We start from the raw sequence: 20,185 nt of genomic DNA on the forward strand, positions 1-20,185 counted from the left end.
TATCATAAGTAATTAATCAATAATGAAAAATCATTATTTTTCTCATAAGTTTTAATATTTAACCATAAGTTTTAATCAAAAGTTCATCGGGTCGTATCTTGAGCCCCGGGTGTCGGTTTTCGGCGAGCCTTACATATATCTCCGCCTAAGCAAACCACCCGACACTTTGGTACACTCAAGAACACACCATGAACAGCCCACAAGTCGTGATATACAGTCAATACACTACTTGGAACTTCAATTCAATCAAAAACGTGTTTTAGACGTAACGGGTGATTCGTGGCTCGGATTGAGATGACCCGAACATGAAAGTTCGCCCCACCATCAGTCGTAACACACTAACACACCCTAAAGTCACCAAATATGGTCACAAAGTCGGACCAAACCTGGTTCATACCAAAATCACATTTCAATCTTAACAAAATACCACTTTGATCGTAACTAGGGCTCCGGGAATCGAAACGACATGAATCCGGAGTCTAAAATTAATGTCTTGATGAGAGGAACTCATTTATATACTTTATTTTATGATCAACATCAGTTACAATATCAGAAACACACGAAAAAGCTGCTGTTCCAATTTTATCAAACCGAAAAATATGCAATCGAGTAATTCTACGAATACAATCAACATTACAACAACTAATAATCATCATACTAATAAAATATAATCAAAATACAGAAAAATAAAGAAAAATTAAAAATCTAGGGTTAGGGTTTATACCCTAATCAATAATCAAGTGATATAGACGCGTAGAGAACGATGAGAGGAATCCGTTTATGTTGAAAGCCCTAATTCTTAACCTTGATTTGATGATGAAATGGTGATGATGATGATGAAAGGGGACGTTCATGGGAGGAGAGGGAGGAAGGAGGTGAAAAAAAATAAGATGATTAGGTTAGAAATGAGAGTAAGTAGTGAAGTTTAGAGTAATGGTCACTAGTTTGCAAGTTTGACAAAATACTCCCCTCCTTAAGGGATTTTCGGCCAAAAACTGAATGGGGTGGGCCCCATAGTGGCCCAATTTGATAAATGACAAAATCCTAGTGGCCCGAACGCCCGAACGAAACCCGAAACGCGAAAACGCCGCTACGCGATTGATTTTTCGAAGAGATAATAAGTACGCGACGAATAAAATATATAAACACTATATATAATCATATGACATCAAAATATCATATTTAAAATAATTAGGACTTAAAAATTCTAAAAGTTCGACCGTTGGTTTGAAAACCGAAAAGATTCGCCGGATAGAAATCCGCGACTCGTAGGAACGTATAATTTAAAATATGAATACAAATATTCATATAACACATAATAATTAATATATTATTACAAAAATAATAATATAGGTCATAGAAATGACGTGGCACGAATAACAATTAACGGTCGTTAAATAGTTAACGGTAAAAGATAACGGAAAAAGTAGGGTCGTTACAATATAATAAAACGTCGGAAAAACTAGAAAACAAAAGTAGGTGGCCTGATCCAGCTGGCCATGCGATTGCATGGCCAGGAAGACCATTTTTCATGCGATCGCATGAAGCCAGATTGGTGGCCAGGTCCTATAAATTCAGCATTTTTCGACGAGTAAAAGATACCTTTTTCTTTTCCTTCATATGTAACGTATATATATATATATATATATATATATATATATATATATAAAATATAATTTTAAGTTTAAATTAATAATAATAAGGTTATTTTAAGAATATTTTACGGGTTTTAAGTCGAAATTATGTCCGTGCAACGCTACGCTATTAATCACCACTGTAAGCTATGTTCTTCCTTTTTAAATTAATGTCTCGTAACTAAGTTATTATTATGCTTATTTAAGCCAAAGTAATCATGATGTTGGACTAAAAATTAAGATTGGGTTATTAGATTTTGTACCATAATTAAGGTTTGGACAAAAGACCGACACTTGTGAACATTGGACTATTGACTATTAATAGATAGGGGGTATTGTCTAATCGAATGACAACTCATTAGAACCTGTCGAACCTATCTTCAAATTAGTTAATCTAATAATTATTAAAATGATTATGTATGTTCTATTTAGTGACGTTTATACGACATCTTTTACGATCATTTAATTAATTATTCGGATTGGGTAATTGATTATTCATTCTGATCAAGTGGGTAAATTAATATTCATATCTCATTAAAACAGGGGTGGATTACATATAAGGATAATTGGTGTAATTGTTAACAAAGTATTAAAACCTTGAATTACGCGCTGTCGATAACCTGGTGTAATTATTAACAAAGTATTAAAACCTTGTTACAGTTCGAATCCCTAATTAGTTGGAATATTTGACTTCGGGAATAAGATTAATTTGACGAGCATTTTATAATTATGACCGATGGACTATTATGGACAAAAACCAGATAGGTATCAAATAAACCAGGACAAAGGACAATTAACCCGGGTAACAATTAATTAAAATCAAAACGTCAAACATCATGATTACGGAAGTTTAAATAAGCATAATACTTTTATTTCATATTTCATCGTACCTTTATTTACTGTCATTTTAATTACTACAATTTACTTTATCGCAATTTAAATTCTGTCATTTATATTATCGTCATTTATCTTTACGCTTTGTTTAAAATCGACAAACCGGTCATTAAACGGTAAAAACCCCCTTTTATAATAATATTAGTATATATAATTATATATATTTTATATAAATATAGTTGTAAAAAATTATAGCGTTAAACTTGGCTAGCTCCCTGTGGAACGAACCGGACTTACTAAAAACTACACTACTGTACGATTAGGTACACTGCCTATAAGTATTGTAGCAAGGTTTAGGTATATCCACTCTATAAATAAATAAATAAATAACTTGTGTAAAATTGTATCGTATTTAATAGTATTTCGTAATAAAAATATAACTATTTCGTATACACCTCGCATAACATCAAGTATTTTTGGCGCCGCTGCCGGGGACTCGGTAAAAACGCTATATTTTATTATAACTATATTTTTGTATAATTTCTTATTTTATAAAAAAAATATTTTGTATTTATAATAAGTTTTAAAAAATATAATAAAATGAAAAAAAATATATTTTTAAGACTTTATATATAAAATTAATAATTATTTTTATTTTTAGATTTTAAAAATATAAGTTTATATAAATATTTTGTAATATTTAGAAAATTAAAATCATAAAAAAAATAGAAAGTTGGGCCGAGTCAGTTAAGAAGTCCAAAACATTTCTGAAATCTTGGGCCATGCAATCGTATGACCCAGAAGACCACATTTCATGCGATCGCATGAGTGCAGCTGACAGGCCTTACCTCGGACATTAATTACGTTTAGGGTTTTAATTTATAATTATTATTATTTAGGGTTTTAATTATTTAACATATTATTAATTTTAGTTTTAATATATAATTTGTTATTTTAAGTTTAAATATTTTTATTAAATATATAGATTAATAATTTTATATAATATAAAAATAATACTTTTATAAAATTTGTATTTTTATCATTTTATTTTATATTTTGTATATTTTTATCGTTAATTCGTAGTTTTTAATATTTGTCGTTCGTATTTAGTTTTAAGACTAGTTTTTGCTGTAGTTTATTTTTATTTCTAGAATTTTAAGATTCACCGTAAAATCCCTTAAGTGCTTTTTCCTTAGACTAAGATTTAGGCGCTTTAGAATTTTACGACGTCGCTTATCGCTTTAATATTTTATAGATTTTAGTGCCTTTTAAGTTATTGTCGTTTTGGATATAGATTTCCTTTTAAGCTTTAATACCTTTAGGCGCAACTTTTAAGATTTAGTTTTTAGACTTTTAAGTTTAGACGTTTTTCTTTCTTATTTTTATTTTTCGATTTTTATTTTTCGACGTTTTTCGACGCGCTCTTTTTCTTTCTTATTTCTTGACGCTCTAGTTTTTAGGACATAGAATTTTCTATTTCTTCTCTAAAATTTCAAAACGAAAAATTATTTTAAGCGGTTAAATTGATAGACATCCAAAATTTTCTGGTTCGTAGTAATAGTTGGATTTGTTAGTGGCGAGTTGTGGGCTTCCGATTTAAAGGGTCCTGGCTACCTGCTGCATCTATTGGCTATTCGAAACGTGGGCAAAATCAGAAAAGTTTATTAATTTGATAACTTATATAATTTTTTATCTTTTATAACTAATAGGATATTCAGTGAATGCACCGAGCAAAACGTTCACCACCTTTCATACGTTCACCACCTGTAACTCGATCAAGATATCTAGCCAATATTGTCGCCGTTGATTTTTCTTTAGAATCGTCATCTAGTCGACCAAGTACTCCAATTCAAATTTCCGATAATCCATTTTTTTGAACCCGACCTCACAATTGAGAATTCGGAGGATATTCAAGGACAATTCCAAGATCCTGAACCACTAATCATTCCTCCTGAACTACAAACCGTTAAATCAGAATTCTCTAGTGATTCGTATTCAACAAATTCAATTATGGAAGTAACTGAACCTCTAAGTATGGAAGACCGAATGAGAGCCATACGCACGCGCCAAGGTCACGCCATTATTAAGCCAGACATTAATGCGCCAGATTATGAAATCAAAGGACAAATCCTACACATGGTAACTAATCAATGCCAATATAGTGGTACGCCAAAAGAAGATCCAAACGAACATCTTCGAACCTTTAATAGGATTTGTACTCTATTCAAAATCAGAGAAGTTGAGGATGAACAGATCTATCTCATGTTATTTCCCTGGACTTTAAAGGGAGAAGCCAAAGATTGGTTAGAATCGTTACCTGAAGGGGCGATTGATACATGGGATGTCTTAATTGAAAATTTTCTTAAACAATTCTTTCCGGCATCTAAAGCCGTAAGACTTCAAGGAGAAATAGTTACGTTCACACAAAAGCCAAATGAAACTCTATATGAGGCGTGGACAAGATTTGGAAAGTTGTTAAGAGGATGTCCTCAACACGGTTTAGATACTTATCAAATAGTACAAATATTCTACCAAGGATGCGACATTGCTACATGAAAAGACATCGACATAACAGCTGGTGGTTCCATTATGAAGAAAACCACAACTGAAGCTTACAAAATCATTGATAACACAGCCTCCCACTCACATGAATGGCACCAGGAAAAAGATATCTTTCGTTCATCTAAAGCGGCTAGAGCCGATTCTAGCCATGACTTTGATTCCGTTTCCGCAAAAATAGATGCTTTCGAGAGACGAATGGAAAAGATGAATAAAGATATTCACACAATACGAATCAGTTGTGAGCAATGCGGTGGACCACACTTAACGAAAGATTGTAACAATGAACAAACGATGGAACAACGAGAGAATGTTTCCTACATGAACCAAAGGCCGGGAAATAATTATCAGAATAATTATCAACCACCAAGGCCAAACTTCAATCGAAATCAAAACATTCTTTACAATCCAAATGGACCAAACAATAACTCGTACAACCAACAAGGTCTGAATAACCAACCAACTCAAAACAACACTTTCAATAAAAAAAAGACCTAGCTTGTATAATCCACCACAACAAACCGAAGAGAAAACGTCAAATCTAGAAGAAATGATGGTAAAACTAATGAAATCTCAAACACAATTTATAACATCTCAAACCTAAACAAATGAGAGGTTTGATCAATCACTAAGAACTCAACAAGCTTTCCATTTTGAATCTAGAAAAACACATAGGTACTCTTGCTAGCTTGATGAGTGAGAGAGAACAAGGGAAACTACCGAGTGATACTGAAGTAAATCTTTGGAATGAGAATGTTAATATGGTGTCAAAAAATTCTGAAAAACCAACACCAGAAGATGGGAAGGTTTTAGATGTGAGTAAAAATGAAGAAGTTACGCCACCACCACTACCCGAGTATGTAAAGCCAGTGGCGGCACCATACAGACCACCCATCCAGTTTCCAAGAAAAGGAGTTGAGTATGAGCAAGTAATAGGTAATAAAGTTTGTGATACCTCTAGAAAAAAGAAGATGAAGAATAAGAAAATACAAGAAACAAAAACTGTAAAAGTAAACCCGGTGAAGACAGTTCCACCGAAACCTCCACCCAGGTTGGGTGATCCAGGTGAATTTATTGTTCCTTGTCTACTTAGTGATTGTGTCATGTATGATGCACTAGCAGATTTAGGTGCGAGTGTGAGTGTTATGCCTCTTTCATTATATAAGAGATTAGGAGTAGGTGAGTTAAGTCCAACAGAGATGAGTGTCCAACTCTTTGATCAAACCATTAGGCACCCAGTTGGAATTGCTGACAACCTACCCATTCAAGTGGGTAATTTAACCTTTCTAGTCGAATTCATTATCATTGACATAGAAGAGGACTCAAACATTCCTCTAATTTTAGGTCGACCATTTTTAGCGTCCACCGGGGCGTTATTTGATGTAAGAAAAGGTAGAATGTGTAGTGACCCGAACTTTTCCATGTTTATATATATATTAAATGAAATTGTTATTTACATGATTAAGTGTTTCCAACATGTTAAGCAATCAAACTTGTTAAGACTTGATTAATTGAAATAGGTTTCATATAGACAATTGACCACCCAAGTTGACCGGTGATTCACGAACGTTAAAACTTGTAAAAACTATATGATGACATATATATGGTTATATATATAGTTAACATGATATTATGATAAGTAAACATATCATTAAGTATATTAACAATGAACTTCATTTGTAAAAACAAGACTACTAACTTAATGATTTTGAAACGAGACATATATGTAACGATTATCGTTGTAACGACATTTAATATATATATATATCATATTAAGAGATATTTGTACATCATAATATCATGATAATATAATAATTTAAAATCTCATTTGATATTATAAACATTGGGTTAACAACATTTAACAAGATCGTTAACCTAAAGGTTTCAAAACAACACTTACATGTAACGACTAACGATGACTTAACGACTCAGTTAAAATGTATATACATGTAGTGTTTTAATATGTATTCATACACTTTTGAAAGACTTCAAGACACTTATCAAAATACTTATACTTAACAAAAATGCTTACAATTACATCCTCGTTCAGTTTCATCAACAATTCTACTCGTATGCACCCGTATTCGTACTCGTACAATACACAGCTTTTAGATGTATGTACTATTGGTATATACACTCCAATGATCAGCTCTTAGCAGCCCATGTGAGTCACCTAATACATGTGGGAACCATCATTTGGCAACTAGCATGAAATATCTCATAAAATTACAAAAATATGAGTAATCATTCATGACTTATTTACATGAAAACAAAATTACATATCCTTTATATCTAATCCATACACCAATGACCAAAAACACCTACAAACACTTTCATTCTTCAATTTTCTTTATCTAATTGATCTCTCTCAAGTTCTATCTTCAAGTTCTAAGTGTTCTTCATAAATTCTACAAGTTCTAGTTTCATAAAATCAAGAATACTTCCAAGTTTGCTAGCTTACTTCCAATCTTTTAGAGTGATCATCCAACCTCAAGAAATCTTTCTTATTTACAGTAAGATATCTTTCTAATATAAGGTAATACTCATATTCAAACTTTGATTCAATTTCTATAACTATAACAATCTTATTTCGAGTGGAAATCTTAATTGAACTTGTTTTCGTGTCATGATTCTACTTCAAGAACTTTCAAGCCATCCAAGATCCTTTGAAGCTAGATCCATTTGTTTCTTTTTCAGTAGGTTTATCCACAAAACTTGAGGTAGTAATGATGTTCATAACATCATTCGATTCATACATATAAAGCTATCTTATTCGAAGGTTTAAACTTGAAATCACTAGAACATAGTTTAGTTAATTCTAAACTTGTTCGCAAACAAAAGTTAATCCTTCTAACTTGACTTTTAAAATCAACTAAACACATGTTCTATATCTATATGATATGCTAACTTAATAATTTAAAACCTGGAAACACGAAAAACACTGTAAAACTGGACATAGTCGTCGTAGTAACACCGCGGGCTGTTTTGGGTTTGATAATTAAAAACTATGATAAACTTTGATTTAAAAGTTATTCTTCTGGGAAAATGATTTTTCTTATAAACATGAAACTATATCTAAAAATCATGGTTAAACTTAAAGTGGAAGTATCTTTTTCAAAATGGTCATCAAGACGTCGTTCTTTCGACTGAAATGACTACCTCTTAAAAAAATGACTTGTAACTTATATTTCCGACTATAAACCTATACATTTTCTGTTTAGATTCATAAAATAGAGTTCAATATGAAACCATAGCAATTTGATTCACTCAAAACGGATTTAAAATGAAGAAGTTATGGGTAAAACAAGATTGGATATTTTTTATTTTTGTAGCTACGGGAAATATTAACAATTCTATACAAATCATATCCTAGCTAACTTATATTGTATTATACATATATTCTATTATATTATGTAATCTTGAGAAACCATAGACACGTATGCAAATGTTTTGACATATCATATCGACCAATGTATATATATTATTTGGAACAACCATAGACACTCTATATGAAGTAATGTTAGAGTTAGCTATACAGGGTTGAGGTTGATTCCAAAAATATATATACTTTGAGTTGTGATCTAGCCTGAGACGTGTATACACTGGGTCGTGGATTGATTCAAGATAATATATATCGATTTATTTCTGTACATGTAACTGTGGACAACTAGTTGTAGGTTACTAACGAGGACAGCTGACTTAATAAACTTAAAACATCAAAATGTATTAAAAGTATTGTAAATATATTTTGAACATACTTTGATATATATGTACATATTTGTTATAGGTTCGTGAATCGACCAGTGGCCAAGTCTTACTTCCCGACGAAGTAAAAATCTGTGAAAGTGAGTTATAGTCCCACTTTTAAAATCTAATATTTTTGGGATGAGAATACATGCAGGTTTTATAAATGATTTACAAAATATACACAAGTACGTGAAACTACATTCTATGGTTGAATTATCGAAATCGAATATGCCCCTTTTTATTAACTCTGGTAATCTAAGAATTAGGGAACAGCCACCCTAATTGACGCGAATCCTAAAGATAGATCTATTGGGCCTAACAAACCCCATCCAAAGTACCGGATGCTTTAGTACTTCGAAATTTATATCATATCCGAAGGGTGACCCGGAATGATGGGGATATTCTTATATATGCATCTTGTTAATGTCGGTTACCAGGTGTTCACCATATGAATGATTTTTATCTCTATGTATGGGATGTATATTGAAATATGAAATCTTGTGGTCTATTGTTACGATTTGATATATATAGGTTAAACCTATAACTCACCAACATTTTTGTTGATGTTTTAAGCATGTTTATTCTCAGGTGACTATTAAGAGCTTCCGTTATCGCATACTTAAATAAGGACAAGATTTGGAGTCCATGCTTGTATGATATTGTGTAAAAACTGCATTCAAGAAACTTATTTCGTTGTAACGTATTTGTATTGTAAACCATTATGTAATATTCTCGTGTAAACAGGATATTTTAGATTATCATTATTTGATAATCTATGTAAAGCTTTTTAAATCTTTATTGATGAAATAAAGGTAATGGTTTGTTTTAAAATGAATGCAGTCTTTGAAAAATGACTCATATAGAGGTCAAAACCTCGTAATGAAATCAATTAATATGGAACGTTTTTAATCAATAAGAACGGGAAATTTCAGTTGGTATCAGAGCGTTGGTCTTAGAGAACCAGAATTTTGCATTAGTGTGTCTTATCGAGTTTGTTAGGATGCATTAGTGAGTCTGGACTTCGACCGTGTTTACTTGAAAAATGATTGCTTAACAAATTTTGTTAGAAACTATATATTTTTAACATGTGAATATTATGTGATATATTAATCTCTTAACGTGTTTGATATTATGTGATAGATGTCTACCTCTAGAACAAGTCCCATTGACTCACCTAATAATAATGAAGAGTCAAATGTAAATTGGAATGATTCGTGGACTGATTCACAAGTTCCCGAAGAGGAACCGGTAGAAGAGTCGGAACCGGAAGAAGAATCGGAACCGGACGAAGAATCGGAACCGGAAGAAGAAATAGAACCAGTGGGGGAAATAATAAAACGGTTAAGTAGAATAAAATCCTCAACCAACCGACCAAAGTTAATTATGGTCAATGGTGTTTCCGACAAGGAAGCAAAGTATTGGGAGGATTACCAATTCTCCAATGAATCGGATCCCGACAAGGATTCCGATGATGTTATAGAAATTATCCCAACACAATTTAATAAGGCAAAAGAGAACAATAAGGGAAAGGGCATAAAAATAGAGAAATTTGATTCCAAACTCGATGAACTTTATATGTATCGTCAACACCCGTATTTCTTAAGTTGTGACAATAACCCGGGAACCTCTAAACCACCAGGTTTTTCTAAACCAATGTGGAAAACGACGGCTCGTATTAGGGGAACATCATATATCCCTATAAACTTGGCAAAACGAACCAAAATCGAAGAAGAAGAAACAAGCGAGTCAGAATAAGATAGTTGTATTCGTGTGGTGTAATATATGTAATATAGTGTGCTTATGCTTTATGATATATGTAAAAATTGCTTGTATTAATAAGTATTTTTTTATGAATCTAACTCTTGTCTATTTTACAGTATAAAAACACAAAATGGATAGGCAACCCAATATTTTAAGAGACCTACCCGGAGACATGATTGATGAAATCTTGTCTAGAGTCGGTCAGAATTCCTCGGCACAACTATTTAAGGCGAGATCAGTTTGTAAGACATTCGAAGAACGTTCCAAGAATGCCTTGGTTTATAAAAGGCTTTCGTTCGAAAGATGGGGGATATCACATTGGGAAATCCATAAGTTACGATGTGTTTACTTTGACGCATATATTGCGGGGAACCCAAATGCTATTTTACGCAACGGGTTAAGAAATTATTTTGACTCAATATATCCGAATATAGGACTTCGTGATTTAGAAAAAGCGGCTAACATGCAACATAAAGAAGCATGTTATGCTTACGGGTTAGTAATGTTCGCTTCTCACTAAAGTGAGAACAAGAACATCGGGCTACAACTATTAAACAAAACGTTCCCACAAGTGACGGAGTCGGTAATTGGGGTAAGAAATGAGGTTTTTAGATTATTACGAGACTGTTGGTCATTACGTAACCTTCATCCTTTTGACGACATTACAACACATTGTCTTACTATCGGTCACAACGGTTATGTTCCACAAAACCAAGGATGGGAAGTGGTATTAGTAAAACCAGAATGCATGACTTGTTTCTGGACGTATGAATTACGTGTCTTTATTGCCTTTGCTGAACGCCTTATTTATTAACTAGAATTATCTTCGCAACTACTTTGTATCAAAGTTTTATGTGCTATATTTCATGCTATATGTAAAATAGCGGTATTATAAGTTTGCAAGTTATTGTATAAAGGTTTGAATATGATATTTGTTTTTTTTTTTTTTTTTTGTGATTAGTTTTTCATATAGAATTGTAGTAGTTGAAATGGTATGTTAGCTACTAAGTATGAACTTAACGGGTAGGTACTACCCGAATTAAAGAGTATAAAACGCTAATATGAAGAAAGAGCTTTTATAAATAAGTTCATATTACGCTACGAAATACTATTGACTACTCATGATATTCTGTATATTTAACTCGTTTCATTTGACTATTTTGAAGGAAATGGCACCGACTACTCGACACACCTTGAATATGAGTGAAGAGGAATTTCGTGCCTTTCTTGCTTCAAACATAGCCGCAGTACAGGCCACGCTACATACCAACAATAACTCTGAATCTAGCAATACAGCTAACGATGCAAGAAATCGTGTAGGATGCTCTTACAAGGAATTCACTACTTGCAAACCTTCAGAATTTGATGGGACCGAAGGACCAATCGGATTGAAACGGTGGACCGAGAAAGTTGAATCGGTCTTTGCCATAAGTAAGTGTGCTGAAGGAGACAAAGTGAAGTATGCTACGCATACCTTCACAGGTATTGCGTTAACATGGTGGAATACCTATCTAGAGCAAGTGGGACAAGATGCTGCTTACGCGCTACCGTGGTTAGAATTCAAGCACTTGATGAACGAGAAGTACCGTCCTAGAACCGAGGTCAATAAGCTCAAGTCAGAACTTAGAGGGTTACGAACACAGGGATTCGATATTACTTCGTACGAAAGACGATTCACAGAATTGTGCCTATTGTGTCCGAGAGCGTTTGAAGATGAGGAAGAGAAGATCGACGCATTTGTGAAAGGGTTATCGGAGAGAATCCAAGAAGATATAAGTTCACACGAGCCTGCCTCCATACAAAAGGCATGTAGAATGGCTCACAAACTAGTGAACCAGATTGAGGGAAGAATTAAAGAACAGGCGGCCGAAGAGGCCAACGTGAAGCTAGTCAAAAGAAAGTGGGAGGAAAACGGTGATAAGAGTCACTAAAATAACAACAACTATCCCAACAATCGCAACATCAATCGCAACTACAACAAACGGCAAAACAACAACAACAACAACAACTACAACAATTATTCCAACAACAATAACAACCGCAACAACAACAACAATCAGAAGCAGCTATGCCAAAGGTGTGAAAAGTATCACTCGGGGTTCTGCACCAAATTTTGCAACAAGTGTAAAAGAAATGGTCATAGCGCGGCGAAGTGTGAGGTCTACGGACCAGGGGTTAACAGAACGAAAGGAACAAATGGTGTCGGAATGAGTAATGGCGGAGCAAGTAGTGTCGGAGCAAGTTATGCCAATGTAGTTTGTTATAAATGTGGAAAACTGGGCCACATTATTAGAAATTGCCCGAACCAGGAGAATAAGAATGGACAAGGCCGCGGAAGAGTTTTCAATATTAATGCGGCAGAGGCACAGGAAGACCCGGAGCTTGTTACGGGTACGTTTCTTATTGACAATAAATCTTCTTACGTTTTATTTGATTCGGGTGCGGATAGAAGCTATATGAGTAGATATTTTTGTGCTAAATTAAGTTGTCCATTGACGCCTTTGGATAGTAAATTTTTACTCGAATTTGGTAAATTAATTTCAGCAGATAATATATGTCGAAATCGAGAAATTAAACTGGTTAGCGAAACATTTAAGATTGACTTGATACCAGTAGAGTTAGGGAGTTTTGATGTGATATCAGTATGGACTGGTTGAAAGAAGTGAAAGCATAGATCGTTTGTTACAAAAATGCAATTCGCATTATACGAGAAAAAGGAAAACCCTTAATGGTATACGGAGAAAAGGGCAACACGAAGCTACATCTTATTAGTAATTTGAAGGCACAAAAACTAATAAGAAAAGGTTACTATGCTGTTCTAGCACACGTCGAGAAAGTACAAACTGAAGAAAAGAGCATCAATGATGTTCCCGTCGCAAAAGAATTTCCCGATGTATTTTCGAAAGAATTACCGGGATTACCCCCATATCGATCCGTTGAATTTCAAATAGATCTTGTACCAGGAGCTGCACCAATAGCTCGTGCTCCTTACAGACTCGCACCCAGCGAGATGAAAGAACTACAAAGCCAATTACAAGAACTTTTAGAGCGTGGTTTCATTCAACCAAGCACATCACCGTGGGGAGCTCCTGTTTTGTTTATCAAAAAGAAAGATGGTACATTCAGGTTGTGTATCGACTACCGAGAGTTGAAAAAACTTACCATCAAGAACCGCTACCCACTACCGAGAATTGACAACTTATTTGATCAACTACAAGGCTCGTCTGTTTATTCAAAGATTGACTTACGTTTCGGGTATTATCAAATGCGGGTGAAAGAAGATGATATTCCAAAGACTGCTTTCAGAACACGTTACGGTCATTACGAGTTTATGGTCATGCCGTTTGGTTTAACTAATGCACCAGCTGTGTTCATGGACCTTATGAACCGAGTGTGTGGACCATACCATGACAAGTTTGTCATTGTTTTCATTGATGACATACTTATTTACTCAAAGAATGACCAAGAACACAGTGAACATTTGAGAAAGGTGTTAGAAGTATTGAGGAAGGAAGAATTGTACGCTAAGTTTTCAAAGTGTGCATTTTAGTTGGAAGAAGTTCAATTCCTCGGTCACATAGTGAACAAAGAAGGTATCCAGGTGGACCCGGCAAAGATCCAAACCGTTGAAAAGTGGGAAACCCCAAAAACTCCGAAGCATATACGTCAATTTTTAGGATTGGATGGTTACTACAGAAGATTCATCCAAGATTTCTCCAAAATAGCAAAACTCTTGATTGCATTAACGCATAAAGGGAAGAAATTTGAATGGAAGGATGAACAAGAGAAGGCGTTTCAATTATTGAAGAAAAAGCTAACTACGGTACCTATATTGTCATTGCCGAAAGGGAATGATGATTTTGTGATTTATTGTGACGCATCAAAGCAAGGTCTCGGTTGTGTATTAATGCAACGAACGAAGGTGATTGCTTATGCGTCTAGACAATTAAAGATTCACGAACAAAATTATACGACGCATGATTTGGAATTAGGCGCGGTTGTTTTTGCATTAAAGACTTGGAGGCACTACTTATATGGGGTCAAAAGTATTATATATACCGACCACAAAAGTCTTCAACACATATTTAATCAGAAACAACTGAATATGAGGCAGCGTAGGTGGATTGAATTGTTGAATGATTACGACTTTGAGATTCGTTACCACCCGGGGAAGGCAAATGTGGTAGCCGACGCCTTGAGCAGGAAGGACAGAGAACCCATTCGAGTAAAATCTATGAATATAATGATTCACAATAACCTTACTACTCAAATAAAGGAGGCGCAACAAGGAGTTTTAAAAGAGGGAAATTTAAAGGATGAAATACCCAAAGGATCGGAGAAGCATCTTAATATTCGGGAAGACGGAACCCGGTATAGGGCTGAAAGGATTTGGGTACCAAAATTTGGAGATATGAGAGAAATGGTACTTAGAGAAGCTCATAAAACCAGATACTCAATACATCCTGGAACGGGGAAGATGTACAAGGATCTTAAGAAATATTTTTGGTGGCCAGGTATGAAAGCCGATATTGCTAAATATGTAGGAGAATGTTTGACGTGTTCTAAGGTCAAAGCTGAATATCAGAAACCATCAGGTCTACTACAACAACCTGAAATCCTTGAATGGAAATGGGAAAACATTACCATGGATTTCATCACTAAATTGCCAAGGACTACAAGTGGTTTTGATACTATTTAGGTAATAGTTGATCGTCTCACCAAATCAGCACACTTCCTGCCAATAAGAGAAGATGACAAGATGGAGAAGTTAGCACGACTGTATTTGAAGGAAGTCATCTCCAGACATGGAATACCAATCTCTATTAGGGATGGCAGATTTATTTCAAGATTCTGGCAGACATTACAGCAAGCATTAGGAACTCGTCTAGACATGAGTACTACCTATCATCCACAAACTGATGGGCAGAGCGAAAGGACGATACAAACGCTTAAAGACATGCTACGAGCATGTGTTATTTATTTCGGAAACAGTTGGGATCGACATCTACCGTTAACAGAATTTTCCTACAACAACAGCTACCATTCAAGCATTGAGATGGCGCCGTTTGAAGCACTTTATGATAGAAAGTGCAGGTCTCCGATTTGTTGGAGTGAAGTGGGGGATAGGCAGATTACGGGTCCGGAGATAATACAAGAAACTACCGAGAAGATCATCCAAATTCAACAACGGTTGAAAACTGCCCAAAGTCGACAAAAGAGCTACGCTGACATTAAAAGAAAAGATATAGAATTTGAAATTGGAGAGATGGTCATGCTTAAAGTTTCACCTTGGAAAGGCGTTGTTCGATTTGGTAAACGAGGGAAATTAAATCCAAGGTATATCAGACCATTCAAGATTATTGATCGTGTCGGACCTGTAGCTTACCGACTTGAGTTACCTCAACAACTCGCGACTGTACATAACACTTTCTACGTCTCGAATTTGAAGAAATGTTTTTCTAAAGAAGATCTCACTATTCCGTTAGATGAAATCCAAATCAACGAAAAACTTCAATTCATCGAAGAACCCGTCGAAATAATGGATCGTGAGGTTAAAAGACTTAAGCAAAACAAGATACCAATTGTTAAGGTTCAATGGAATGCTCGTAGAGGACCCGAGTTCACCTGGGAACGAGAAGATCAGATGAAGAAGAAATACCCGCATTTATTTCCAGAAGATACGTCAACACCTCCAACTGCTTAATATTTCGGGACGAAATTTATTTAACGGGTAGGTACTGTAGTGACCCGAACTTTTCCATGTTTATATATATATTAAATGAAATTGTTATTTACATGATTAAGTGTTTCCAACATGTTAAGCAATCAAAATTGTTAAGACTTGATTAATTGAAATAGGTGTCATATAGACAATTGACCACCCAAGTTGACCGGTGATTCACGAACGTTAAAACCTGTAAAAACTATATGATGACATATATATGGTTATATATATAGTTAACATGATATTATGATAAGTAAATGTATCATTAAGTATATTAATAATGAACTTTATTTGTAAAAACAAGACGACTAAATGATTTTGAAACGAGACATATATGTAACGATTATCGTTGTAACGACATTTAATGTATATATATCATATTAAGAGATATTCGTACATCATAATATCATGATAATATAATAATTTAAAATCTCATTTGATATTATAAACATTGGGTTAACAACATTTAACAAGATCGTTAACCTAAAGGTTTCAAAACAACACTTACATGTAACGAATAACGATGACTTAACGACTCAGTTAAAATGTATATACATGTAGTGTTTTAATATGTATTCATACACTTTTGAAAGACTTCAAGACACTTATCAAAATACTTCTACTTAACAAAAATGCTTACAATTACATCCTCGTTCAGTTTCATCAACAATTCTACTCATATGCACCCGTATTCGTACTCGTACAATACACAGCTTTTAGATGTATGTATTATTGGTATATACACTCCAATGATCAGCTCTTAGCAGCCCATGTGAGTCACCTAACACATGTGGGAACCATCATTTGGCAACTAGCATGAAATATCTCATAAAATTACAAAAATATGAGTAATAATACATGACTTATTTACATGAAAATAAAATTACATATCCTTTATATCTAATCCATACACCAATGACCAAAAACACCTACAAACACTTTCATTCTTCAATTTTCTTCATCTAATTGATATCTCTTAAGTTCTATCTTCAAGTTCTAAGTGTTCTTCATAAATTCTACAAGTTCTAGTTTCATAAAATCAAGAATACTTCCAAGTTTGTTAGCTTACTTCCAATCTTGTAGAGTGATCATCCAACCTCAAGAAATCTTTCTTATTTATAGTAAGATATCTTTCTAATATAAGGTAATACTCATATTCAAACTTTGATTCAATTTCTATAACTATAACAATCTTATTTCGAGTGGAAATCTTACTTGAACTTGTTTTCGTGCCATGATTCTACTTCAAGAACTTTCAAGCCATCCAAGATCCTTTGAAGCTAGATCCATTTGTTTCTTTTCCAGTAGGTTTATCCACAAAAATTGAGGTAGTAATGATGTTCATAAGATCATTCGATTCATACATATAAAGCTATCTTATTCGAAGGTTTAAACTTGAAATCACTAGAACATAGTTTAGTTAATTCTAAACTTGTTCGCAAACAAAAGTTAATCCTTCTAACTCGACTTTTAAAATCAACTAAACACATGTTCTATATCTATATGATATGCTAACTTAATGATTTAAAACCTGGAAACACGAAAAACACCGTAAAACTGGACATACGTCGTCGTAGTAACACCGCGGGCTGTTTTGGATTTGATAATTAAAAACTATGATAAACTTTGATTTAAAAGTTGTTCATCTGGGAAAATGATTTTTATTATGAACATGAAACTATATCCAAAAATCATGGTTAAACTTAAAGTGGAAGTATGTTTTTCAAAATGGTCATCAAGACGTCGTTCTTTCGACTGAAATGACTACCTCTTACAAAAATGACTTGTAACTTATATTTCCGACTATAAACCTATACTTTTTCTATTTAGATTCATAAAATAGAGTTCAATATGAAACCATGGCAATTTGATTCACTCAAAACGGATTTAAAATGAAGAAGTTATGGGTAAAACAAGATTGGATATTTTTTATTTTTGTAGCTACGGGAAATATTAACAATTCTATACAAATCATATCCTAGCTAACTTATATTGTATTATACATATATTCTTATATATTATGTAATCTTGGGATACCATAGACACGTATGCAAATGTTTTGACATATCATATCGACCCTTGTATATATATTATTTGGAACAACCATAGACACTCTATATGCAGTAATGTTGGAGTTAGCTATACAGGGTTGAGGTTGATTCCAAAAATATATATACTTTGAGTTGTGATCTAACCTGAGACGTGTATACACTGGGTCGTGGATTGATTCAAGATAATATATATCGATTTATTTCTGTACATCTAACTGTGGACAACTAGTTGTAGGTTACTAACGAGGACAGCTGACTTAATAAACTTAAAACATCAAAATGTATTAAAAGTGTTGTAAATATATTTTGAACATACTTTGATATATATGTACATATTTGTTACAGGTTCGTGAATCGACCAGTGGCCAAGTCTTACTTCCCGACGAAGTAAAAATATGTGAAAGTGAGTTATAGTCCCACTTTTAAAATCTAATATTTTTGGGATGAGAATACATGCAGGTTTTATAAATGATTTACAAAATAGACACAAGTACGTGAAACTACATTCTATGGTTGAATTATCGAAATCGAATATGCCCCTTTTTATTAAGTCTGGTAATCTAAGAATTAGGGAACAGACACCCTAATTGACGCGAATCCTAAAGATAGATCTATTGGGCCTAATAAACCCCATCCAAAGTACCGGATGCTTTAGTACTTCAAAATTTATATCATATCCGAAGGGTGTCCCGAAATGATGGGGATATTCTTATATATGCATCTTGTTAATGTTGGTTACCAGGTGTTCACCATATGAATGATTTTTATCTCTATGTATGGGATTTATATTGAAATATGAAATCTTGTGGTCTATTGTTACGATTTGATATATATAGGTTAAACCTATAACTCACCAACATTTTTGTTGACGTTTTAAGCATGTTTATTCTCAGGTGATTATTAAGAGCTTCCGCTATCGCATACTTAAATAAGGACAAGATTTGGAGTCCATGCTTGTATGATATTGTGTAAAAACTGCATTCAAGAAACTTATTTCGTTGTAACATATTTGTATTGTAAACCATTATGTAATAGTCTTGTGTAAACATGATATTTTAGATTATCATTATTTGATAATCTACGTAAAGCTTTTTAAACCTTTATTGATGAAATAAAGGTTATGGTTTGTTTTAAAATGAATGCAGTCTTTGAAAAACGTCTCATATAGAGGTCAAAACCTCGCAACGAAATCAATTAATATGGAACGTTTTTAATCAATAAGAACGGGACATTTCAGTTGGTATCAGAGCGTTGGTCTTAGAGAACCAGAATTTTACATTAGTGTGTCTTATCGAGTTTGTTAGGATCCATTAGTGAGTCTGGACTTCGACCGTGTTTACTTGAAAAATGATTGCTTAACAAATTTTGTTAGAAACTATATATTTTTAACATGTGAATATTATGTGATATATTAATCTCTTAACATGTTTGATATTATGTGATAGATGTCTACCTCTAGAGTAAGTCCCATTGACTCACCTAATAATAATGAAGAGTCAAATGTAAATTGGAATGATTAGTGGACTGATTCACAAGTTCCCGAAGAGGAACCGGAAGAAGATTCGGAACCGGAAGAAGAATCGGAACCGGAAGAAGAATCGGAACCGGAAGAAGAAATAGAACCAGTGGGGGAAATAATAAAACGGTTAAGTAGAAGAAAATCCTCAACCAACCGACCAAAGTTAATTATGGTCAATGGTGTTTCCGACAAGGAAGCAAAGTATTGGGAGGATTACCAATTCTCCGATGAATCGGATCCCGACAAGGATTCCGATGATGTTATAGAAATTACCCCAACACAATTTAATAAGGCAAAAGAGAACAATAAGGGAAAGGGCATAAAAATAGAGAAATTTGATTCCAAACTCGATGAA

The sequence above is a fragment of the Rutidosis leptorrhynchoides genome, chromosome 2 (genome assembly GCF_046630445.1).
Source record: "Rutidosis leptorrhynchoides isolate AG116_Rl617_1_P2 chromosome 2, CSIRO_AGI_Rlap_v1, whole genome shotgun sequence".
NCBI lineage: Eukaryota > Viridiplantae > Streptophyta > Magnoliopsida > Asterales > Asteraceae > Rutidosis > Rutidosis leptorrhynchoides.